The 25,776-nt window shown below is 42.6% G+C and overlaps 1 long non-coding RNA gene across 6 annotated transcripts; it reads right to left on the reverse strand.

Moving 5' to 3' along the window:
• Window positions 1-18,721: 18,721 nt before the first annotated feature.
• On the reverse strand, window positions 18,722-25,769 carry LOC117539685. 6 transcript variants are annotated; one of them, XR_004568057.1, is made up of 6 exons: window positions 25,297-25,767; window positions 22,031-22,081; window positions 21,689-21,947; window positions 21,394-21,535; window positions 19,625-21,272; window positions 18,722-19,474 (listed from the first exon to the last, which is right to left on the reverse strand). It is a non-coding gene; the product is annotated as an uncharacterized LOC117539685 (long non-coding RNA). The 6 variants fall into 6 exon arrangements; XR_004568059.1 differs by having other exon boundaries at window positions 20,115-21,272; window positions 25,297-25,763; XR_004568058.1 differs by having other exon boundaries at window positions 18,722-19,704; window positions 20,195-21,272; window positions 25,297-25,762.
• Window positions 25,770-25,776: the final 7 nt, after the last annotated feature.

Consider the following 25,776-nt stretch of genomic DNA (forward strand, 5'->3'; position numbering starts at 1 on the left):
GGACCCTGACAGTTCATCTGGAACCCTTCTGTCAGACCTGGACCCTGACAGTTCATCTGGAACCCTTCTGTCAGACCTGGGCCCTGACCAGTTCATCGGGACCCTTCTGTCAGACCTGGACCCGACAGTTCATCTGGAACCCTTCTGTGAGACCTGGACCCTGACAGTTCATCTGGAACCCTTCTGTCAGACCTGGACCCTGACAGTTTCATCTGGAACCCTCTGTGAGACCTGGACCCTGACAGTTCATCTGGAACCCTTCTGTCAGACCTGGACCCTGACAGTTCATCTGGAACCCTTCTGTGAGACCGGACCCTGACAGTTCATCTGGAACCCTTCTGTCAGACCTGGACCCTGACAGTTCATCTGGAATCCTTCTGTCAGACCTGGGCCCTGACAGTTCATCTGGAACCCTTCTGTCAGACCTGGACCCTGACAGTTCATCTGGAACCCTTCTGTCAGACCTGGACCCCTGACAGTTCATCTGGAACCCTTCTGTCAGACCTGGGCCCTGACAGTTCATCTGGAACCCTTCTGTCAGACCTGGACCCTGACAGTTCATCTGGAACCCTTCTGTCAGACCTGGACCCTGACAGTTCATCTGGAACCCTTCTGTCAGACCTGGACCCTGACAGTTCATCTGGAACCCTTCTGTCAGACCTGGACCCTGACAGTTCATCTGGAACCCTTCTGTCAGACCTGGACCCTGACCAGTTCATCTGGAACCCTTCTGTCAGACCTGGACCCTGACAGTTCATCTGGAACCCTTCTGTCAGACCTGGACCCTGACAGTTCATCTGGAACCCTTCTGTCAGACCTGGACCCTGACAGTTCATCTGGAACCCTTCTGTCTGAATTTCAAACATCAGCCGCTCAGAGTCGCTGATGAGCTGCTGACGGAACTCTGCTGCACCATTATTATTATTATTATTATTGAAACATAACCGCTAAGTTTCACATTTGTCCGGTAAGAACAAATCCTAGGGGTAACCCTGGTGTGTGTGTGTGTGTGTGTGTGTGTGTGTGTGTGTGTGTGTACCTCCTCCCTGCTCCTCCTCTCTCTCTCCCCCTCTTTCTGTAGTTTAGCTGCTCGATCGTCCGCCTCCTCTGCCTGCTCCTGCAGGACTTTGATCTTCTTCTTCACGGCCTCGATGCTGTTCAGTCCTCCACTCGTCATCTTCTTCTTCTACTGCGGGAGCAGCGCACACCACCATGACAATATACACACACACACATATATACACTATCCACACATCGATACAGGAAAGTCGTTCCTGCCCGCTGCAATGACTCTGTTCAGCAGACCCCCTGTGGAGCAGAGAACTCTCTGCTCCACAGCTTGGAATAAAACCACACTGTACATTTTACATTCATATCATCTGTTCTATATTTAATATTCCATATGTATACATATATACCTTTATTTATTTTAATTTGTGTGGTGCAACGCAATAATTTCCCACATTGAGATCAATAAAGTACTTCTTATCTCTATACACACTGAACAAAAATATAAATGCAACACTTTTGTTTTTGCTCCCATTTTTCATGAGATGAACTCAAAGATCTAAAACATTTTCTACAAACACAAAATAACCATTTCTCTCAAATATTGTTCACAAATCTGAAAAGATCTGTGATAGTGAGCACTTCTCCTTTGCCGAGATAATCCATCCCACCTCACAGGTGTGGCATATCAAGATGCTGATTAGACAGCATGATTATTGCACAGGTGTGCCTTAGGCTGGCCACAATAAAAGGCCACTCTAAAATGTTCAGTTTTATCACACAGCACAATGCCACAGATGTGGCAAGTTTTGAGGGAGCGTGCAATTGGCATGCTGACAGCAGGAATGTCCACCAGAGCTGTTGCCCGTGAATTGAATGTTCATTTCTCTACCATAAGCCGTCTCCAAGGCGTTTCAGAGAATTTGGCAGTACATCCAACCGGCCTCACAACCGCAGACCACGTGTAACCACACCAGCCCAGGACCTCCACATCCAGCATGTTCACCTCCAAGATGGTCTGAGACCAGCCGCTCGGACAGCTGCTGCAACAATCGCTTTGCATAACAAAATAATTTCTGCTGTCAGAAACCGTCTCAGGGAAGCTCATCTGCATGCTCGTCGTCCTCATCGGGGTCTCCACCTGACTCCGGTTCGTCGTCGTAACCGACTTGAGTGGGCAAATGCTCACATTCGATGGCGTCTGGCACGTTGGAGAGGTGTTCTCTTCACGGATGAATCCCGGTTTTCACTGTTCAGGGCAGATGGCAGACAGCGTGTGTGGCGTCGTGTGGGTGAGCGGTTTTCTGATGTCAATGTTGTGAATCGAATGGCCCATGGTGGTGGTGGGGTTATGGTATGGGCAGGCGTAGGTTATGGACGACGAACACAGGTGCATTTTATTGATGGCATTGTGAATGCACAAAGATACCGTGACTAGATCCTGAGGCCCATTGTTGTGCCATTCATCCACGACCATCACCTCATGTTGCAGCATGATAATGCACAGCCCCTTGTTGCAAGGATGTGTACACAATTCCTGGAGGCTGAAAACATCCCAGTTCTTGCATGGCCAGCATACTCACCGGACATGTCACCCATTGAGCATGTTTGGGATGCTCTGGATCGGCGTATACGACAGCGTGGTCCAGTTCCTGCCAATATCCAGCAGCTTGGCTCAGCCATTGAAGAGGAGTGGACCAATCACAGGCCACAATCAATAACCTGATCAACTCTATGCCAAGGAGATGTGTTGCACTGCGTGAGGCAAATGGTGGTCACACCAGATACTGACTGGTTTTCGGACCCCCCCAGACCCCCCCCAATAAAGCAAAACTGCACGTTTCAGAGTGGCCTTTTATTTTGGCCAGCCTAAGACACACCTGTGCAATAATTAGTGGTGCACGATAATTATCGGTCCGATATTAGGAATTATGACGTCATCCCGATAAACCCGATAACAGTATTAATAGCCCCGATAATATACAATATATTTTTTGGGTAAAAAAATATAAAAAAATACTGCGGTGTGGGTGGATTGTAGGGGTGTTGAAAATAATCGTTTCTACGATGCATTGTGATGCGGACGTGGACGATTCGGTATCGATGCAGTGACGGAAGATAATCGGTTATAGCGTAGTAACGTTGCTTCCTGATTTTCCAGCCGCGGCTTTACTATAACGTTTTTTTTTACACTTTAATATCAAATCGGTCGGTGACGCAGAGATCAGGGAACAGACGTGACACGGAGCAGTCTGCGCACCAACACAAGAACACCAGTCCAGAACCAACAGCAGCAGGACCCGCTCTGAATCACTCAGTGTCGCTCAGAGACAGGTTTTTGGTGGATTTAATTAAGTCTTGGATTGCAAAGTATGAAAGTCCTCTAGCAATGTTCAGACGATATATACACGTGTGTAAAGTTTGTGAAGGCAGGAGGAAAAAAGCTTCAGTGATCACCGTCTCCTCTGTTCCTCCAAACCCCGCCCCCTCCCTGAAAATAATGAGTGACAGGCTGATAGTGACCCGATAGAAACTTTATTATTCACTTAATCACTGAGATATAATGAAGCTAACTTAATCTCATACATTCATGGGATTTATGTAACAGTAAGACAGAGAATGTACGTGTGCACCCACATGCAGTATTTTAGTTTTTATAATGCTGTTGTAAATACTCCTGTTGTCTGCTGTGTTCAGACTCAAGTCCTGTGTGTGATGCCACAGGACATTCAGTGTCCTTTCTTTAACAGAAGACTGTTGCTAGAAGCTGCAGCTAGACTGCAGAAGCATTATTTATAGAGGATGGAACAACTTCACACACAGATATAGGGAGGCTAGACCTACAATTCATTTATTTTGGTTTATAAATGAATGTCAAGACATTTATGTTATTGATTTCTGAAGCACTTTCTAAATAATAAAAAGAGAGTTCATATGTATGTACTGTATGTATGCATTGATGAAAAATAAGCCATGTGCAGTAATATAGAAAATTGAGGATGCAACGCATTGGTATGAATTGTGATGCATTGTGATATCGAATTGAATCGAATCGTTGACAGGATAATCATAATCGAATCGTGAGACCAGTGAAGATGCACAGCCCTAGTGGATTGGGATGAGGGGCGCTTGTTTTTCACTCGGCTCCTCCCGTTTTGCCAGTACTGTGGTATTAGTGGTTTAGGAAGAGGGGAGTTTTCGCAAATCCAGCGCTCCCTAACTCGTGCCTGGCTGTGACGTAAATGGTGTGCGGCCGTGAAGCCAGGACAGTAAACAAACATGTCGCCGGTAGTATGAGACTATTTCAAAGTTTCAGAGTTAGATAGTTTGCTTGCTATTTGTATTAACAAATGCAGATGTTCCACGAGGAGGGAAAAAGGCAACGAGCTAAAATACTTCCAACCTGATTTGTCACCTGAAACATCGCCATTGCTACGATGGTGTGTTAAAAGCGTACGAAGACGCCTGCGCTGCTAAACTAGCGGCGAATCCAAAGCCAGCTGCAAAGGCACCGGGGCTTTTACCTATCCACGAGGCTTTTAAAAAAGGCAAGAAGTTTGCCAGAGACGACCCCAGGGCTAAAACGATCTCTAACTTCATCATAGAAATGATGGCGCTTGACGAGAGTCAAAACTGTTCTTGGCTTTGTTTTGTTCATAGTAGTAATGCTCATGTCATTTGTTCACTACTAGTCTTTTTTTACCACCAGGTGTGTAAAAACTACAGGTACATATAATATATTATTATCGGTTATTGGTATTGGTCTTCAGAAGCAGGAAGTTATCGGTTTCAAAAAACCAATATCGTGCATCCCTAGCAATAATCATGCTGTCTAATCAGCATCTTGATATGCCACACCTGTGAGGTGGGATGGATTATCTCGGCAAAGGAGAAGTGCTCACTATCACAGATGTTTTCAGATTTTTGAACAACTATTAACAAAGCACTTATATACTAATAAAGGGCTGGCTTATCTAAAGCCAGTTGAGTAGCACTTTAAATGTTTTTGCTCTATGAAACCTGATGTACTTTATGATTCTGTTTTCTTCAAGTTTGTGCAACAAAACAGGAATATTAAATGTGGTCTCTTAAACATAAGATCTCTAGCATCTAAAGCAATATTGGTAAATGATTTAATATCAGATTATAATATTGATATATGCTGTCTCACTGAAACTTGGTTGAGACATGAAGAATATGTCAGCATAAATGAGGCCACTCCACCCAGCCATATCAATACTCATATTGCCCGAGGCACGGGCCGAGGAGGTGGAGTTGCAGCCATCTTTGACTCAAGTTTACTTATCAATACTAAACCAAAATTAAATTATACCTCCTTTGAAAGTCTCGTTTTTAGTCTTACGCATCCGACCTGGAAAACTTTGCAGCCAATCTTATTTGTTACAGTGTACCGTGCACCAGGTCCTTATTCAGACTTCTTATCTGAATTCTCTGAGTTTTTATCAACGTTGGTTCTTAAAACAGATAAAGTAATTATCGTAGGTGACTTTAATATTCATGTTGACGATGATAAAAATAGCCTTACTGTTGCATTTAACTCTATATTAGATTCTGTTGGTTTTTGTCAGAGTGTAAATAAACCAACCCACTGCTATAATCACACTCTCGACCTTGTTCTGACTTATGATATTGAATTTGAGCAACTATTAGTCGAACCGCATAATCCTGCTTTATCCGACCATTTCTTAGTAACTTTTGAAGTACTGTTACGAGACTACAAAGCATTAGTCAAAAGCTCCTGCAGCAGAAACCTATCTGTTAGTGCTATAGCCAAATTTAAGGAAGAGATTCCACCAATACTTAACTCGATAGCATGTCTGCATGTAAGGGAGGAAACTTATACAAAATGTACACCACCCCAAATTGATCATGTTGTTGATAGTGCTACAGATGCGCTGCGAATACAATTAGACTCTGTTGCTCCTTTGAAAAAGAAGAAAATAAAACAACATAGATTAGCTCCATGGCATAATGCCCAAACCCGCACAATAAAGCAAAAGTCGAGACAACTTGAAAGGATATGGCGTTCCACTAAACTTGAAGAATCTCGTTTAATTTGGCATATTACTCTCAATGAATATAAGAAAGCACTGCGTAAAGCGAGAGCAGCCTACTACTCTTCATTAATAGATGAGAATAAGAATAATGCAAGATTTCTTTTCAGCACTGTAGCCAGGCTGACAGAGAGCCACAGCTCGATTGAGCCTTCTATTCCCATAGCACTCAGTAGTAATGATTTTATGTGCTTTTTTAATGATAAAATTGTTACTCTTAGAAACAAAATTGATGACCTCTTGCCTTTGACCAGTATAGTGTTATCAACAGCTCCCGGAAACGTAAGTTCTAATATTACACTAGATAGTAAACTAGAATGCTTTTCAGCCATAAACCTTGAACAATTAAATTCAATGATTCTCTCTTCTAAACCATCAACGTGTATGTTAGACCCAATTCCAACTAAGCTGTTGAAGGAAGGTTTTCCATTAATTAGCACTTCTTTATTAAATATTATGAATATGTCTTTATTATCAGGCTATGTTCCACAATCATTCAAAGTAGCAGTGATAAAACCGCTTCTTAAAAAGCACAACCTCGATCCAGAGGTTTTAGCCAACTATAGACCTATTTCTAATCTTCCGTTCCTCTCAAAGATTCTTCAGAAAGCGGTCGCAAAACAGCTGATTACTTAAAAAACAATGATTTATTTGAAGATTTTCAGTCTGGCTTTAGAACACATCATAGCACAGAGACAGCTCTGGTTAAAGTCACAAATGACATTCTAATAGCCTCTGACAAGTAGTGCTGTAGCGACGCGTCGATGACGTCGACTTCAAAATATCGTCGACGACATATTTCCGCGTCGACGCGTCGCTACACACACGTGGGTCACCCAAAGCAACAAGCAGTTCGCAATCGCACTTCAAACACAATGGAGACTGAAACGGCTACCACCTCCTCCTCACAGGATTGCGCACGAAGCCCCCAAACGAAAACATCTCGCCCTAGGTCTTCAAAAGCATGGGAATATTTTAAAGTTAGTCCAAAATGCAAAGATATTTATATATTTATATCTCACTGAGACATAGCCTAGACCGGAAGCAGCAGCTAGCTGTGGTGGCTACCATTAGCAGCTAGCATTTGTTCTCCGATTTTTACATAAAAATGGAATTATGGATTATAAATTCAATCATTTTTTTATACATAGACGTTAAAAACCTATGGATTAACCGATTCAGCTGCGTTTTTTCTCATTTGAATGCCATTGAACACGTATTTTGATCAGATTGACAGCTACGGCGGTGAGACGATCTCCCTAGAAGCTCTGTGAAGGTTCGTGTTGTGATGACTATATTTGCTTCCCCTGTCGCGAGTCCGGATCACTCAGTGATGATACTATGTACCTACGTAATCTGTGGAGTCTCAGCTTTAAATCGGATATATTGTATGTGCAGCTACGATAAGTAATAAGGGTACTTTTATCTTGAGTTCAGTGCCAATGTCCGTTAGCATTTTTTGCTCAGGGGTCATTTAGATGCTTCTTATGAGACTTGTGTTTTGTTTTGGTAAACATGGTTTGTATCGTCAATTAGCTGAGATTATTTCCGTTAATCTGGTATAACACATTAATAGGTTCTTAAATATTAAGATCCCCTGAGACACAGTATCGTGAAACATTTTTTTTTTACATTACGTTTTTTATGAATTGAACAACAGAACAATAATCGTTAGATTAGTCGACTAATCAATCAAATAATCGCCCGATTAATCGTTTTCAAAATAATCGTTTCCCCCCAGCACTACTGACAAGGGACGTGTCTCTATTCTTGTCTTGCTCGATCTCAGTGCTGCATTTGATACTATCGACCATGATATCTTATTGCAAAGACTAGAGCACTTAGTTGGCATACAGGGAACTGCTTTAGGCTGGTTTAGGTCCTATCTATCTGAACGCTCTCAGTTTGTACGTGTCAACGATGAATCTTCCACGCAAACCAAAGTTAGCCATGGTGTGCCAGAGGGCTCAGTGCTCGGACCTATTTTGTTCACATTATATATGCTTCCGTTAGGCAATATTATAAGGAATCATTCTGTACATTTTCATTGTTATGCGGATGATACTCAACTATATTTATCAATCAAGCCTGATGAAATTAATCATCTAAATAAAATTCAAGACTGCCTTAAGGACTTAAAAACGTGGATGACCTTAAACTTTTTGATGTTAAACACAACTAAAACTGAAGTTATTGTACTTGGCCCGAAGAATCTACGAAACAAATTATCTAAGGATATACTAACTATGGATGGCATTAATTTGGCCTCCAGTGAGACTGTAAGGAATCTTGGTGTTATATTTGATCAGGATTTATCCTTTAACGCCCACATAAAATCAATTTCAAGGACCGCCTACTTCCATCTACGTAACATTGCAAAAATCAGGCATATCTTGCCTCAAAACGATGCAGAGAAACTAGTCCATGCATTTGTTACTTCAAGGCTGGATTATTGTAACTCCTTATTATCAGGGTGTACCAAGAAGTCAGTGAAGTCGCTTCAGCTGATTCAAAATGCTGCAGCTCGTGTACTAACCAGAGTTAGGAAAAGGGACCACATTACTCCTGTTCTGGCTGCCTTACACTGGCTCCCTATAGAACACAGGATAGAATTTAAAATTCTTCTTCTCGCCTACAAAGCCCTTAATGGGCAGGCGCCATCTTACCTTAAAGAACTCATTATACCCTACTGTCCTACTAGGGCATTGCGTTCCAAGAATGCAGGGTTGTTGGTTGTTCCTAGAGTCTCTAAAAGTACAATGGGAGCCAGAGCCTTTTCTTATCAAGCTCCACATTTGTGGAATCAGCTTCCAGTTTGTGTTCGGGCGGCAGACACCCTATCCGTTTTTAAGAGTGCGCTTAAGACCTTCCTTTTTGATAAAGCTTATAGTTAGGGCTGATTAGATCCAGCCCCTAGTTTTGCTGATATAGGCTTAGTTTGTCGGGGGACATCTTCCTTCTTCCTTCTCTCTGTCTATACCTGTGTACTCTCATGTTCCGATTAACCCAGCTTCCCCAAATGTCTTTCTTTTTGGTGTCTATATACGCCGGGATCCGGAGTCATGGATGATCCTGCGCTCCTCTGTCCTGGATCGCGAGCCCTGGATCTTGAGTCGTGGCTGTGGTCCTGGATCATAGGTCCTGGATGGATATCCTCGTGGATTCATCTTCCTATTATACACACATGCATTTCCAAACATTTGGACTACCTATGTTGCAAATGTATTATCTTTTCAATTTACACACGGCATCTATTGCACGTCTGTCCGTCCTGGGAGAGGGATCTCTCCTCTGTTGCTCTCCCTGAGGTTTCTCCCATTTTTCCCTTTAAACTGTGGGTTTTCTCCGGAAGTTTTTCCTTGTACGATGTGAGGGTCTAAGGACAGAGGGTGTCGTATTGTCATACTGATATTTTGTACAAACTGTAAAGTCCACTGAGACAAATGTAACATTTGTGATATTGGGCTATATAAATAAACATTGATTGATTGATTGAAGTTTGTATTTTGTTGGTCGAACGCACTTATTGTAAGTCGCTTTGGATAAAAGCGTCAGCTAAATGCAATGTAATGTAATATTTGAGATAAATGGTTATTTTGTGTATATATATATATATATATATATATTTTTTTTTTTTTATTTTTTTTTTTTTTTTTTAAATTTATTCTGCTAAAATCATACAAAAACAAAAACGTATAATTCATACACACAAATGAACAAAATTAGTAGAAGCGGGAGGGCTGAAGCATAGCTTATGGGGAGTAGCCTTCCCATGCATCATCATTAGCATCAATATAATAATGGCAAATAGAAAATGTTTTAGATCTTTGAGTTCATTTCATGACAAATGGGAGCAAAAACAAAAGTGTTGCATTTATATTTTTGTTCAGTGTATGTTTGTGGTGTCATTAATCAAATTGAATTACGTGATCAGTTAAATTATTAAATGAGCTGAAATAGTATTGTTGTTTTTGTTGTTATAAGGAGGCCAGCGACAGAAATAAACTCTCAAGTTTAACGTCTCAAAAACGTTTAAATGGGAATAAAATTGTAAAAATAATATAATGATCATTATGTTTAAGAAACCACTGCTATCCTTTTTAAACAAATAGAATTACATAACCTAGATTTAGTCAATAAAACGTAATATATGTATGTAGCAGTGGCGGTTCTACAGGGTGGCAGCTGCCACCTCAGAAAAATGCCTAGCCACCCCAGCTGCCACCCCAGTTGGCAGCTTTGTTTTGAAAAAAAAGTTTTGGCTCATCGGACATTTATGAGAGAAAATCTCTAATGTCCGAGTGCAAGTGAATGCAGCACAAGAAGTGAGCCTTGTAACCCCTCCCCCGGCCCTGGAACGAGCGTGGAAATATGATTGGCGGCGATTTCATTTGAACGGAGGACAGCGCAAAACGAGAAACATTTTGGATCCAAGTAGACGGAAGGAATGAGGTATTTGCGGTCAGTGGCGGCGCCAGGGTATGGCTGGGGTGGGCTATAGCCATACCAAGAAATGGCTTAGCCCCACCTTGAAAAATTATGTTCAAGTAAGCAAAATAAAGTCTGCCAACTCGCGGAGTAAATTGCACAGACTGCAGTTAGTAAGATTGATTTCAGCCACTTGTCTGGAAATACCGAAGACTAGAAACGGTTTTGAAAACTTTTGTCACGTAGTGATCGTCTTCTCAATAGAACATCTTTGATAATGTCTTCTGGCCAATCAGAATCAAGATAACGGCGTGGTGTTGTTGCAGGAAGTCCGGACGGAGAATACTTTTGCTGTAGGAAATCTCTATATACATCGATACAACATTACGTGTTGATAGAAATCAACACATAATGAAATAAGACCCCACGGTTTGATGATTGATAGGTGTGTGGGCTGTCTTTCATTTTGACACACAGAACAATGGGGGCTATCCACCCTTATCCACAATGTAAAGTAACTCACAGCCTCTTCCCTCTTCTCTCTGTGAGGAGCAGCAGGTTCAGCTTTCAGAACAAAGTAACAAACTAAAATGGCATTCATTTTTTTAAATATGTAGTGTAGTAATAGATGTATTTATTGTTCTTCTCAAGAGAGTACCAGAATGTGTATTTTATGTTATTATTTCAAACAATCTCGTGGGGTGAATCCCCCCAGACCCCCCTGCAGGGGTTGGGCTTTCAGCATGTCAACTCTTTCACCTGTGGGGAAGTTGCAGGATTGGCTCCAGGTCGCCCTTTTTATTTACTACAAGACAAATGTGCCTTTTTATTTCATACAGTTCCATTTGGATTGAGACGGGGAAATAATCTAAACCTCACGCGTGGCGTTTCACTGTCAAGGGGGGCGTGTATGTAATTACATTGCAAATACATTCTGACTTGAGCCCCCCCACTGTATGGGTTAGCCCTACCAGAGATTACCCAACACAAATACTCTGGAGCCGCCACTGTTTGCGGTCTACAATGACAGAGAAGAGCCTGTCAAGTTTGGCTGCACTCAGCATGGAATCAAAACGCACCATAGCTTTAAATCGTTTGTGAGGCGTTTTGCTGATCAAGATGGTAATCGCCACATTCAGCTGTTATAGGCAGCTTGATGCTCTGCTCACGGATGAGCATACAAAACTGTTAAGATCATGACCTTACGTGTGTAAATATATTTTTCTACTTTGTGGGGGTCTGCCCCCAAAAATAAGACGATGTGTAAAACTACACTGCCCAGCCAACAGAAAGTAACCACTTTGATTTAACTAGGCCAGTAGGTAAGGACTCTCCACTGGATCATAACTGCAGCGATGTTTATGTTTTAGCTGAATACACGTTTTTTTAACCCTAATTGATGCAGTTAGTCACTTCTTTAATGTTTGTTCTTTCTGATGTAAAGTCAAGGTTGTAACTGTTTGCAATGAAGTCGTGGGGCGCTGAACTGTTCCTTTGATCAATGATAGTAATTACTTGTCTTTCAAATGTGAAGGAGGGCGAGCAAGCATCTTGAGGAACATTCATTATTAACTCCTCCAAAATATATAGTTTATTTAATAATAACACTGAATATGTGAATCATAACAGTGATTGACAGCTGATAGGAATAATATGATTGTTAATATTATCATATCCATACAGACACACATCGATGAGACAGTTAATTAATGTACTTATTGCAGCAGTCTGCATAGATTTGGTACCCCTGGTATTGTTCAGTTAAAATTAATTAAATGATGTCTGCCACCTTATATTAATATGTAAGGCTTTACTGATGTGCCACAATAATGTCACCTAATGTTATTGAGTTAAAATATTAATATTGTGGCTTTCCAAGTTAACATTGATTGATATGACTGAGATTAAATCAGCATATACTTCTGCCAGGGGATGCCACCCCTGAAATTCTCCTGCCACCCTCTGGCCACACCATGAATATTTGTCTAGATCCGCCCCTGGTATGTCCTAAATGTGCTTTACATAGGCTACTTTAGTATTGTCTTTAAGTACATGTACTACAAAAGTACATGTACTACAAAAGTGCATGTACTTCGTTACTTTACTTCGTTACTTTACTGCTGTGTTTATTTTCCTCAGTGTTGTTGTCATTAGCCGGTTAGCTCCTGATGCTAACAGTGGACACCGCCCCGGTTCAGCCTGTTAGCATCAGCAGACAGAGTGAGGGAGCAGTGTGTAGCAGTGTGTAGCAGTGTGTAGCAGTGTGTTACAGTGTATCACACAGTTACACTTTCTGAGTGCACCTGAGAGACTCACCTGTCTGAGTCTGAAGGAGAAACAGCTGATCCTCCTGACAGCAGCTAGCCGTTAGCAGCAGCTAGCCGTTAGCAGCAGCTAGCCGTTAGCAGCAGCTCTACAAACAGGGTGAAGGTTAGACAGCTCTGGGTTTTTGGTACTCCTGGTTCTGGTTCTGGTCCCTCTCCTCAAACAGCTCCAGAACACGTCTCCTTCTCCTTCGTCTTCTACTGATTTATGACTTCTTCTTCTTCTTCTTCTTCTTCTTCTTCTTCTTCTTCTTCTTCTTCTTCTTCTTCTTCTTCTTCTTCTTCTTCTTCTTCTTCTTCTTCTGATATTGGTAGGGATAGGGTGCATGCTGCCCCCTACTGGGATGGAGTGTGTCACATCACGACTGATATTTCCTCACATTCAAAATAAAATAAAAGCGATATTAAATCAAGCCCTTTGCACCTGCCGTTGTTGATCTCATTTCCTATGATCTGTTGCGTTGGAGGAGCGTGCAGGCGTCCATACGCTGCTCTGCTGTGCGAGCGACCAGAACCCTTCATCTGTAATGACCTCCATTCCCTCCCTGGACCCTTCTTCTTCTTCTACGTCCTATCAGAGCCTGTTCAGCGGGATGCCTAGACCTCACATCCTTCTTCATGACTAGTTACCTTCAGCAGGAGTAACTCAGTACAGTGAGGGATTACCTTTCTCTAAAGTAACTAGCAGAGTAACTAGTTACTTTCAGCAGGAGTAACTCAGTACAGTGAGGGATTACCTTTCTCTAAAGTAACTAGCAGTGTAACTAGTTACTTTCAGCAGGAGTAACTCAGTACAGTGAGGGATTACCTTTCTCTAAAGTAACTAGCAGAGTAACTAGTTACTTTCAGCAGGAGTAACTCAGTACAGTGAGGGATTACCTTTCTCTAAAGTAACTAGCAGTAGTAACTAGTTACTTTCAGCAGGAGTACTCAGTACAGTGAGGGATTACCTTTCTCTAAAGTAACTAGCAGTGTAACTAGTTACTTTCAGCAGGAGTAACTCAGTACAGTGAGGGATTACCTTTCTCTAATAATAGCAGAGTAAGCTAGTCTTTCAGCAGGAGTAACTCAGTACAGTGAGGGATTACCTTCTCTAAAGTAACTAGCAGTGTAACTAGTTACTTTCAGCAGGAGTAACTCAGTACAGTGAGGGATTACCTTTCTCTAAAGTAACTAGCAGTGTAACTAGTTACTTTCAGCAGGAGTAACTCAGTACAGTGAGGGATTACCTTTCTCTAAAGTAACTAGCAGAGTAACTAGTTACTTTCAGCAGGAGTAACTCAGTACAGTGAGGGATTACCTTTCTCTAAAGTAACTAGCAGTGTAACTAGTTACTTTCAGCAGGAGTAACTCAGTACAGTGAGGGATTACCTTTCTCTAAAGTAACTAGCAGTGTAACTAGTTACTTTCAGCAGGAGTAACTCAGTACAGTGAGGGATTACCTTTCTCTAAAGTAACTAGCAGTGTAACTAGTTACTTTCAGCAGGAGTAACTCAGTACAGTGAGGGATTACCTTTCTCTAAAGTAACTAGCAGAGTAACTAGTTACTTTCAGCAGGAGTAACTCAGTACAGTGAGGGATTACCTTTCTCTAAAGTAACTAGCAGTGTAACTAGTTACTTTCAGCAGGAGTAACTCAGTACAGTGAGGGATTACCTTTCTCTAAAGTAACTAGCAGTGTAACTAGTTACTTTCAGCAGGAGTAACTCAGTACAGTGAGGGATTACCTTTCTCTAAAGTAACTAGCAGTGTAACTAGTTACAAGTCTCTCTTGATATCTTCTCCCTGAACTCTTATCCAATCGGTGAGAGATAACTAATCTCTCCTCGTTTCATTGGTTCTCCTGATTCTGCGGTGATGAGTGAGTCTTATTGCTCTGTAATGATTTCTGTCCACCTCTTCCATGTGACTTGATACTCGGACAGACTTTTGAGTAACTTATAAACCCTACCCATTGTGTGGTTGCTGCACGTATCCCTACGCCCGGGTTAGACCCCCCACAGAGCTGCAGAAAGCAGATATGAGCCGGTTACTCTGTGTGTTGTGATGAGGTCAGGAAACGTGTTTCTTTTAGAGATATAGAACTGAAACTATAAAATGACCCTCATCATCCTGTGAAATAAATAAAGCTTTCAGACGTTGCTAAAAATACCCTTCAATAAATATAAAAAGCACATCGGCTATTTTAATGTGATTATGACTATTTGTGTACTAGTGTTAAATCCTTTTTCTGAACTCAATTAAAGATTTTAAAATATCATAAAATCAAAATACATACATTAGTAGTTATACTAATGCCACTTTCGTCTCATTAGTATGCATAGAAAGTGACAGGTCACACCTATAAGTCCCGCCCCCTTCTGCCGGAAGTCCCGCCTCCTACGCCCCGCCCACTTCCGGTTTACAAAAAAAATGAGAAAAATAAAATAAAAAATTCATTTAAAAATCAATCACTTTAGTATGCATATGATCCATGTCCCGCCTCCTAACCACTTCCTGTGCCTCCTAATCCTGTATACAGTATTGACTGTAACTTACAAATACTTGCAAATAACATGAAATAAATCAAAGTAAAGCATCTAAAAACCATATATTTAAAACCCTCACAATCTCTCTAACCCCTCTTTGCTCTAAAAGAGTTCCGTGAAAAGTTTTGTGAACAGTCTGGACATGCCTGAGACAAGTCAGGACAAGTGTGGGAGAAACCATAAAACCCCCTGGAGCTGTCTGACATCCTCTACAGCCAAATGGCGGCAGAGGGGAGGGGGAACACACACACACACACACACACACACACACACACAACCAGATGTGGGAGGTTGAGATAGCCTGGGTGTAAATGCCTATGTTAATTAAGACACTCTCTGTGAGAGAAATGAAGTTAGTTTTTAAAAAAGAAATAAACTCAAATTAAATAAAAACAGCCATTAATTTTCACTCACCAAGACATCTAAAACGTTATTGTCCTCTCTAGATTTGATTCAGGGTTTGTTTTAAATGGTGTGTGCTGTGCAAGGATGTTTCTTTTCAAGTTTTGGGAAACTGTTTAAGAAGTATCTGTTTTGCAAAGAGGTTATTTTCAAAAGATCTTATTTAGGTTTTAATAGTGATACCTAAGGGTATTCTCTTTTAGTATATGGATTTGTGAACTAATGTGTAATTACTTTTATTAACTATAATTGCACAGGATCATTCTAAGAAGAGTGAGAGGGCTAATGAGCCAGCACCATACCTCCTCTATGCATTTTCTTGACCTGTATCTGATCTTGAAAAACCTGACTCTTTTAAAAAAAAGTTATTTTTCATCTTTCATTTTCAACCATGCAGCAAGAGATCAAATTTAAGAATAAGTAATAGTTTGTCACGATTTTACGGGAAATAGTCAGTGCGCGATGTCACATCTTAAAGACAGCTTGAACTGGATAAATGGTTAGTCTTTTTCAAACACACGTTCTGCATGTTAGTATATCTGGCCAATCGATTTAGACCCTACTGCCCTAGACGCATGCCCTCATTAGGGAAGTCACACTTTGGGAAGAGGTGTTTCATTTCACAGATCCACCTTGATTGTTGTGTGAGGGGTGAAGGAAGAGGGACGGGGGGAGGAAAATTCAGAGGATGAAGAAGCAGAAAACATAACTTGTTTTGTAAAACGGACAGCACGTCAGTTTCAAGAAAGACGACACCGTGTTTGTGCATGACAGACAAAATATCTTGAAGCCCTATAAAAAAAAAGGTACAAGTATATTATGTTGAAAATATCGCAAAAAGTCGTAATTTGTATAATGTATTAGTTGTATGTTGTATTTTGCTAGAAATCACTATGTAGTTTTTCAAGAAATATAATGGAAAAAGGAGAGAAAGACAAAAAACAAAATATCACAGTATGTTGAAAAATATGAAAAAGTAATGTGTTTAAAATAACATGAAGAAATCAAAGTAACGTTTCTAAAAAACATATATTTTAGAAAAGTAATGTGAGTCATGTCAAGTTATCAAGACTGCTGTGTTTCATCGAAACAGTGTTAAAATCACAAACTTGCCTTTTAGAGAGACATAAAGAAAACAAATTCCTTACAAATTAATGAATATTTTACCCGGTTAAAAAGGTTTGCATCCATTAAAGTGTAACTAAAAGTATCTTAGTAACACAAGAAAAGAGAATAAAGCATTGATGTCAACAAAACAGGATTGATCCATTGAAATTGTGTTAAAATCAAAAAGTGCCTCTAAAGAAAATGTATTCAGATAAAGTATTTTATTTTCAGAAATGTTTAAGGTTTTGCATACATAAAAAGTGTATCTTACAGTTCCTTTGTGAGAGAATTACACACAAATCTGCAGAGTGTCACTAAAAAGTTTTACACAGGGACTGACATTCTGTATGGGGGTTTCACACGGACACAAAGTACTTAATTATCTACTTTTCAGCTTTTATACACAAAAGTGTATCCTTCAGTAACTTTCTCAGAGAATTTAAGCATAAATCTGCCAAATGTTTCAAAAAACAGCCTTGTTTCACTGAAAATGACATTCAACGCAATAAACCCCACCCTCCACTCAGCAAATCATCTAAAACGAAGGACCCCACTAAGACGACCGTTGTAAACTAGACATGGAGCTGAGAAAAACCAAGACTCCCCCTGCGAGTTGCAGCCAGGAACAGACTCCTGGACTGCCACCATCATCACTACCATTTTGGACACCCGAATCTTGCAATACTACTGCTGCTGATTTTGCTCCTTGGGCCAAAACGTCACTTGTTCGATACATTGACTTTTTTCTTTAAAGTAAAATAAAAATGGGAAACTACTATGCAAAACGCTTTGTATATATTGATCAGAATGTAGTCAATACCCTTTTAATAAGTGTGGTGATGAGGACGATTGAAAACAGAACGAGTAGTGACCCCTGTGTAAACAGAATGGCTGAAGTTTGTAAACCGGAAGACATTTTGGATATCGTTCGTTCTGGCAGTACTATTCCGGGTCATTGGGAAACGATTGTAAACGAAACATTTAAAGTGGTCCTGGAATCTTCATTTTCCGAAACATTCTGTAACATTATCTCAGAAATGAAACAAACATCAAAAGTGTATCATGTGCTCTCAGTGTATGCTCTGTTTGTAGATGTAATGCATCTCTGTGCAGAAAGCAGCATACACATGAATATTCTGACTGAAGTGAAAAAACTCCATCACGATATCTCCAGTAATATGGGGAATTCTAAGCTGGAGACGGTCCTGCGGATGTTGCAATCAGTATAACTATTTGATTTTTGTGTGTGTGAAAAAATAAAAAAGGGTTTTTTACATTTAAAAACTGTTGTCTTCATTATAGCAAGGGGGAGCGTGTCTGATACATGTGTATTACAGTCCTTCTTTTTTTGTGTTTTTCAGTGTTTTTCTGTGTGTCTGTACACAAAAAGCACAAATCATTTCAAACAAACCCTGAATCAAATTTAGAGAGGACCATTAAGAGTCAGATTCTTAATGAAATCTACGGACACAAAGTACTTCATTATCTACTTTTCAGCTTTTATAACCTCCATTATGCGTCTAAAAATGGTTGGTTTTACTGAGGCACCATTTTTGCTCGTATTGGATGTGCTGTGGTGCTGGTCAGTCAGAGTGGAATAGGCCTGCGTCATGGGTTCACACCAAAGCCATAAAGGAGTCTTTGTCATTGATGAGCGAGGGGGCTTAGGAGGCGGGACTTCCTGTGGAAGGGGGCGGGACTTAGAGGTGTGACCTGTCACTTTATATGCATACTAATGATAGGAAAGTGGCATTAGTATAACTACTTACATTATCCAAAGTAAGAAAAACATGTGAATTTTAAGAATATATTATTTAGTGAAAGTGTACGGGGAAATAAAGACATCATGGTTTGATCCAGCTGATTTATAACAGAGAATAAATCACAACTTTACAGTTTATACAGTACACACTCCAGCTCTGTAAACGCATTATAAAAGAGTAAAAGCACTCAAATAAAAAAGACTTTGGACACAAACATATAAACCAAGGATTCAGGTTTAACCTTCATTTTTCATTCTGTACATTTCCATGATCTAATGGACATTAAATATTTCAGCATAATAACTTCATGAGAATAAACAGCCTCCATGTCTCATCTGGTCAGACCTGATCAATAGAAACCTGATCAGACCTGATCAATAGAAACCTGGTCAGACCTGATCAATAGAAACCTGGTCAGACCTGGTCAAACCTGTTCAATAGAATCCTGGTCAGATCTGATCAATAGAAACCTGGTCAGACCTGGTCAAACCTGATCAATAGAAACCTGGTCAGACCTGATCAATAGAAACCTGATCAGACCTGATCAATAGAAACCTGGTCAGACCTGGTCAAACCTGTTCAATAGAAACCTGGTCAGACCTAATCAATAGAAACATGGTCAAACCTGATCAATAGAAACCTGGTCAGACCTGATCAATAGAAACCTGGTCAGACCTGATCAATATAAACCTGGTCAGACCTGATCAATAGAAACCTGATCAGACCTGATCAATAGAAACCTGGTCAAACCTGTTCAATAGAAACCTGGTCAGACCTGATCAATAGAAACCTGGTCAAACCTGTTCAATAGAAACCTGGTCAGACCTGATCAATAGAAACCTGATCAGACCTGATCAATAGAAACCTGATCAGACCTGATCAATAGAAACCTGGTCAAACCTGTTCAATAGAAACCTGGTCAGACCTGATTAATAGAAACCTGGTCAAACCTGTTCAATAGAAACCTGGTCAGACCTGATCAATAGAAACCTGGTCAGACCGGGTCAAACCTGTTCAATAGAAACCTGGTCAGACCTGATCAACAGAAACCTGGTCAGACCTGGTCAAACCTGATCAATAGAAACCTGGTCAGACCTGATCAATAGAAACCTGGTCAGACCTGATCAATAGAAACCTGATCAATAGAAACCTGGTCAGACCTGGTCAAACCTGTTCAATAGAAACCTGATTAGACCTGATCAGACCTGATCAATAGAAACCTGGTCAGACCTAATCAATAGAAACATGGTCAAACCTGGTCAATAGAAACCTGGTCAGACCTGGTCAAACCTGATCAATAGAAACCTTGTCAGACCTGATCAATAGAAACCTGGTCAGACCTGATCAATAGAAACCTGATCAGACCTGATCAATAGAAACCTGGTCAAACCTGTTCAATAGAAACCTGGTCAGACCTGATCAATAGAAACCTGGTCAAACCTGTTCAATAGAAACCTGGTCAGACCTGATCAATAGAAACCTGGTCAGACCGGGTCAAACCTGTTCAATAGAAACCTGGTCAGACCTGATCAACAGAAACCTGGTCAGACCTGGTCAAACATGATCAATAGAAACCTGGTCAGACCTGATCAATAAAAACACCAGGTTTACACGCTAACACGCTAACATGCTAACCCCCCCCCCCCCCCCTTTTAAACTAGGGCTGGATCCACAGAGAATGATTTATTTACACTAAAGGTTTTAATATCTCACGGTTTTACATTACTGATCCATGTCGGCGATGAGGAACTGAGACGACTGGTGTTGGATTCATTCAGTCAATCATTCATTCAGTCATTGAGTCATTGAGTCATTCAGTCATTGAGTCATTGAGTCATTGAGTCATTCAGTCATTCAGTCGTTGAGCCATTCTGTCATTCAGTCATTGAGTCATTCAGTCATTGAGTCATTCAGTCATTGAGTCATTCAGTCATTCTGTCATTGAGTCATGCAGTCATTGAGTCATGCAGTTATTCAGTCATTGAGTCATTCAGTCATTGAGTCATTCATACATTGAGTCATTCAGTCATTGAGTCATTCAGTCATTCAGTCATTCAGTCATTCAGACATTGAGTCATTCAGTGATTGAGTTATTCAGTCATTGAGTTATTCAGTCATTGAGTTATATACTCCGAGGAGAGGCGGGGCTTATGACGGGAGGCGGGGCTTATGGTGGTAGGCGGGGCTTATGGTCCTCGATGATCACGTGATCTTGTTTGAGGGTGGAGCCGTTCTCCACGGAGCATGGGGGACGGATGGTGCTGGATCCAGCTGCTCTGCAGGTTAGCATTAGCTGCTAGCCCTCAGTTTATTTCTGTCAACCTTTGTAAACATTTCTACAGGTAAAAAATGTTTTTGGTCCCAGAATGACGTTAAACTACTTTAATATAAATACATTTACACGCTTTGTTTACAGCACTTTATAACGTCAACACTGGAGATGCTGACATCCAAAGGCATTTTGGGTAATGTAGTGTGGTGTCTCACAATGTAAACCCCGCCCCCTCCAGCACATGTGGGCGGGGCTCCAGCTGTGATACTTCCTGTTTCTGACAGCAGGAACCTTTCACAATGAAAGTCTCTGGATGTTAACTGGGCTCCGCCCCGCACTCGCTCTCCTCCGGGATATCCTGCAGGTCTGGAACAAAATAAAAGATAAGGATAAATAATAGTGTTATTAATATCACCATATTAATACTTATGATATAGATATTTATAATAATATATATATCATGATAACATGTTGGTGGGGAGCTGACCTCTCGGGCTGTCGGAGCGAGGAGAGATTTTCTCCCCGTTTGTTTCCTGGACGCCATCTAATTGGTCGACTGGCTCCTGCGTGGCCAATGGTGCGAGGGGGCGGGGCTCCAACTCCCTGCTTCCACGCCTCCTGCTCACCTGCTGCCACACACACACATACACACACCTGAGCTTAGCATATTTTACATCTTATGTTATTGACTTCAGTCAGACGCCCCCCACAGATATTCATTGTTGACCCGCCCCCCCTCGTCATGATATTGGTTTTCACATTTAAATACTTTGTGGACTCACCGGTTCCCCCTTCATGACATCGCTGATGTCTCCGTTGCTCCGTCTCCTAGAGCCTGCCCCCTCCCTGATTGGCTCCTCCCCCTTCAGGCGAAGACGTGTCACTTCCTCCTGCAGCAGCTCCACCTGTCGCCGCAGAAGTCCCGCCTCCCCCCCCCTCCCCCGAGAGAGAGCGGGTGAGGGCGGGGCCTGTGGGCAGGGAGGGGGCAGGGCCTGTGGTGAGTGACAGCTCCAGGATGGAGTCTTGACGAATCACAGCAGCCTGAGGGGAGGAGCGGTCACTTAACAACAATATTTATTATAATAATAATAATAACAATAATGACAACAATTGTAGTTTTTCACCTGCAGTGCGTGGAGTTGCGTGCTCAGGCTGACCAGGCGCTGACGGACTTCCTGTGGAGGGAACAGCTGTTAGTTAGACTGAAATACACCTTCTAACGTTTGAGCACTCGCCACAGCACTGCTCTACTCAAGGTCACATGACATTCTCCTCTCAACACCATCAACCACTCCATCCTCACCTCCTTCAGTCCTTAACACCATCAACCACTCCATCCTCACCTCCTTCAGTCCTTAACACCATCAACCACTCCATCCTCACCTCCTTCAGTCCTTAACACCATCAACCACTCCATCCTCACCTCCTTCAGTCCTTAACACCATCAACCACTCCATCCTCACCTCCTCCTTCAGTCCTTAACACCATCAACCACTCCATCCTCACCTCCTTCAGTCCTTAACACCATCAACCACTCCATCCTCACCTCCTCCTTCAGTCCTTAACACCATCAACCACTCCATCTTCACCTCCTTCAGTCCTTAACACCATCAACCACTCCATCCTCACCTCCTTCAGTTGACCTGGGACCAGCTGCTAGCTCTGCTGCTATAGACTGAAGACCCTCCTCTTATAGTGAGGGCTGGTTCAGGCTGACCTGGGACCAGCTCCTAGTTCTGCTGCTATAGACTGAAGACTCTCCTCTTACAGTGAGGGCTGGTTCAGGCTGACCTGGGACCAGCTGCTAGTTCTGCTGCTATAGACTGAAGACCCTCCTCTTTTAGTGAGGGCTGGTTCAGACTGACCTGGGACCAGCTCCTAGTTCTGCTGCTATAGACTGAAGACTGTCCTCTTATAGTGAGGGCTGGTTCAGACTGACCTGGGACCAGCTCCTAGTTCTGCTGCTATAGACTGAAGACTCTCCTCTTATAGTGAGGGCTGGTTCAGACTGACCTGGGACCAACTGCTAGTTCTGCTGCTATAGACTGAAGACCCTCCTCTTATAGTGAGGGCTGGTTCAGGCTGACCTGGGACCAGCTGCTAGTTCTGCTGCTATAGACTGAAGACCCTCCTCTTATAGTGAGGGCTGGTTCAGGCTGACCTAGGACCAGCTGCTAGTTCTACTGCTATAGACTGAAGACTCTCCTCTTACAGTGAGGGCTGGTTCAGACTGACCTGGGACCAGCTGCTAGTTCTGCTGCTATAGACTGAAGACTCTCCTCTTATAGTGAGGACTGGTTCAGGCTGACCTGGGACCAGCTGCTAGTTCTGCTGCTATAGACTGAAGAACCTCCTCTTATAGTGAGGGCTGGTTCAGGCTGACCTGGGACCAGCTGCTAGTTCTGCTGCTATAGACTGAAGACTCTCCTCTTATAGTGAGGACTGGTTCAGGCTGACCTGGGACCAGCTGCTAGTTCTGCTGCTATAGACTGAAGAACCTCCTCTTATAGTGAGGGCTGGTTCAGGCTGACCTGGGACCAGCTGCTAGTTCTGCTGCTATAGACTGAAGACCCTCCTCTTATAGTGAGGGCTGGTTCAGGCTGACCTGGGACCAGCTGCTAGCTCTGCTGCTATAGACTGAAGACTCTCCTCTTGTAGTGAGGGCTGGTTCAGGCTGACCTGGGACCAGCTGCTAGTTCTGCTGCTATAGACTGAAGACCCTCCTCTTATAGTGAGGGCTGGTTCAGGCTGACCTGGGACCAGCTGCTAGTTCTGCTGCTATAGACTGAAGACTCTCCTCTTATAGTGAGGACTGGTTCAGGCTGACCTGGGACCAGCTGCTAGTTCTGCTGCTATAGACTGAAGACTCTCCTCTTGTAGTGAGGGCTGGTTCAGGCTGACCTGTGACCAGCTGCTAGTTCTGCTGCTATAGACTGAAGACTCTCCTCTTGTAGTGAGGGCTGGTTCAGGCTGACCTGGGACCAGCTCCTAGTTCTGCTGCTATAGACTGAAGACTCTCCTCTTATAGTGAGGGCTGGTTCAGGCTGACCTGTGACCAGCTGCTAGTTCTGCTGCTATAGACTGAAGACTCTCCTCTTGTAGTGAGGGCTGGTTCAGGCTGACCTGTGACCAGCTGCTAGTTCTGCTGCTATAGACTGAAGACTCTCCTCTTGTAGTGAGGGCTGGTTCAGGCTGACCTGGGACCAGCTCCTAGTTCTGCTGCTATAGACTGAAGACTCTCCTCTTATAGTGAGGGCTGGTTCAGGCTGACCTGGGACCAGCTGCTAGTTCTGCTGCTATAGACTGAAGACCCTCCTCTTATAGTGAGGGCTGGTTCAGACTGACCTGTGACCAGCTGCTAGTTCTGCTGCTATAGATTGAAGACTCTCCTCTTATAGTGAGGGCTGGTTCAGGCTGACCTGGGACCAGCTGCTAGTTCTGCTGCTATAGACTGAAGACTCTCCTCTTATAGTCAGGGCTGGTTCAGACTGACCTGGGACCAGCTCCTAGTTCTGCTGCTATAGACTGAAGACTCTCCTCTTATAGTGAGGGCTGGTTCAGGCTGACCTGGGACCAGCTGCTAGTTCTGCTGCTATAGACTGAAGACTCTCCTCTTGTAGTGAGGGCTGGTTCAGGCTGACCTGGGACCAGCTGCTAGTTCTGCTGCTATAGATTGAAGACTCTCCTCTTATAGTGTGGGCTGGTTCAGGCTGACCTGGGACCAGCTGCTAGTTCTGCTGCTATAGATTGAAGACCCTCCTCTTATAGTGAGGGCTGGTTCAGGCTGACCTGGGACCAGCTGCTAGTTCTGCTGCTATAGACTGAAGACTCTCCTCTTATAGTGAGGGCTGGTTCAGGCTGACCTGGGACCAGCTGCTAGTTCTGCTGCTATAGATTGAAGACCCTCCTCTTATAGTGAGGGCTGGTTCAGGCTGACCTGGGACCAGCTGCTAGTTCTGCTGCTATAGACTGAAGACTCTCCTCTTATAGTGAGGGCTGGTTCAGGCTGACCTGGGACCAGCTGCTAGTTCTGCTGCTATAGATTGAAGACCCTCCTCTTATAGTGAGGGCTGGTTCAGGCTGACCTGGGACCAGCTGCTAGTTCTGCTGCTATAGACTGAAGACCCTCCTCTTATAGTGAGGGCTGGTTCAGGCTGACCTGGGACCAGCTGCTAGTTCTGCTGCTATAGACTGAAGACTCTCCTCTTATAGTGAGGGCTGGTTCAGGCTGACCTGGGACCAGCTGCTAGTTCTGCTGCTATAGATTGAAGACCCTCCTCTTATAGTGAGGGCTGGTTCAGGCTGACCTGGGACCAGCTGCTAGTTCTGCTGGTTCAGTAAGGACTCCCTGTTGATAAAGTGTTGTTGTAATGGTTATAATTATGGTTACCTGGTTGAGGGATCGTTCCTGCAGCTGGTTACCGTTTCTGTCCTGAAACAGAAAACATGTTTAGCCCTAACATGGCCATTCTCAGATTAAAATGGAAAACAAGAACATTATAAATATATAACACTGCTGTAACACTAAGTATCTGGGACACATCATCACAGATTAAATGGCTGATGATGACGACATGTATAGACAGCGGCGTGTCTTACAAGTCAACATGTTGGCTAGAAAATTCTCTTGGTGTTCAGATAAGGTTAAGGTGAACCTCTTTAGAGCTTATTGCACTCCTCTCTATACTGCCCCCTTGTGGGTCAAGTATAAGAAGGCGAGCCTCCGGAAGCTCCAGGTTGCTTAATGACCGTTTGCGTATAAGGCTTAGAAAACCAAGGTGGTGCAGTGCAAGTGAAATGTTCTGTAATGCAACACGTTCCATGCTCTTTTGAGAAATCTAATGTACAAATTCATCTGTCGATTGATTGT

The sequence above is a fragment of the Gymnodraco acuticeps genome, unplaced genomic scaffold (genome assembly GCF_902827175.1).
Source record: "Gymnodraco acuticeps unplaced genomic scaffold, fGymAcu1.1, whole genome shotgun sequence".
In the NCBI taxonomy this organism is placed as follows: domain Eukaryota; kingdom Metazoa; phylum Chordata; class Actinopteri; order Perciformes; family Bathydraconidae; genus Gymnodraco; species Gymnodraco acuticeps.